Source organism: Otolemur garnettii, unplaced genomic scaffold (genome assembly GCF_000181295.1).
Source record: "Otolemur garnettii isolate 467f Iridium unplaced genomic scaffold, OtoGar3 scaffold00032, whole genome shotgun sequence".
Classification (NCBI taxonomy): Eukaryota; Metazoa; Chordata; class Mammalia; order Primates; family Galagidae; genus Otolemur; species Otolemur garnettii.
The window spans coordinates 9079224-9080550 of record NW_003852427.1 but is presented as its reverse complement, the minus strand read 5'-3'; positions in this window follow the sequence as shown (position 1 = coordinate 9080550).

The following is a 1327-nucleotide window of genomic DNA, read 5'->3' as shown; positions in this document are numbered from 1 at the left end:
AAAAACAGTGCCACCTGGTGTCCCGGCTATATTGCAACATATTGTCAACAAGAGCAAGGATTTCTGTTTGTTTGTTTTCTGCAGGTTTGGGGGGGGGTGCAGTTTTTTTAGCCAGGGCTGGGTTTGAACCCACCACCTCTGGCATGTGGGACCAGCACCCTACTACTTGAGGCACAGGTGCTGCCCAGGATTTCTGTTTTTTTGACCATAAGGAAGGGTTTGGCTTTGCTCAGGCTGAGGCCACTTCAAGACCTAAGCACTGAGACAGGTAATTTGAAGCAAAGGAGGCAGTAAGAAGGAAAAAGGAGCACAAAGAGGTAAACAAGAAGGAAGAACACATGAGGAGGAACCAACTGAAAAATTCAGACATGAAAACCCAAAGCAGAGCAATTCCTTCAAGGGACCATAAGGCAGCTACTGCAGAAGACTCTACCTATAAAGAATTAATGGACTTGACAAAAAATGGAGTTAAAATATGGATGATAAAGACAATAAAAGGAATGGATGAGCAAATGGAAAGACAGAGAAAAGACAGAACCAAAAGTTAGATGAGAGATACATAGAATATAGAAAGCATATGGCAGAGCTCAAGGAAATGAAAGAGACAATCAGGAAATATAAAGATGCAGTGGAAAGTATCAAAATTAGGTTAGACCATGGAGAAGAAAGAACCTCAGAGCTAGAGGATAAATTATTTGAGTTAACCTAGGTAGTTAAAGAGGCAGAAAAGAAGAGAGAGAAAGCAGAACAGGTGCTTAGAGAACTACAAGACTCCATGAAGCATTGAAACATACAAATAATAGGGATTCCTGAAGGGGAAGAAGATTGTCCCAAAGGAATAGAAGCCCTACCAGAGACTATCATAAATGAAAACTTCCCAAATTTTACTGAAGACACTGACACACTCCTTTCAAATGGATCTCGAACCCCAAGTCATCTCAACTCAAACAGAGCCTCTCCAAGACATATTGTAATGAACCTGTCCAAAGTTAAGATGAAAGAAAGAATTCTGCAAGTACCCAGGAGTAAGTGTCAACTGACCTACAGAAGCAAAGCCAGTAAGATGACAGTAGACTTCTCAACTGAAACTTTCCAAGCCAGAAGGGCATAGTCATCCACCTTCAACATTCCTAAACAAAATAATTTTCAGCCCAAAATACTGTATGCTGCTAAACTAAGCTTCAAAAGTGATGAAGAAATAAAATCTTTTGCAGATATACGAACACTGAGGAAATTCACCACAAGACCAGCTCTACAGGAAATATTTAGACCTATTCTCAAGGCTGACCATCACAATGGACCACCAGCAAAGTAAACATCCAGAAGG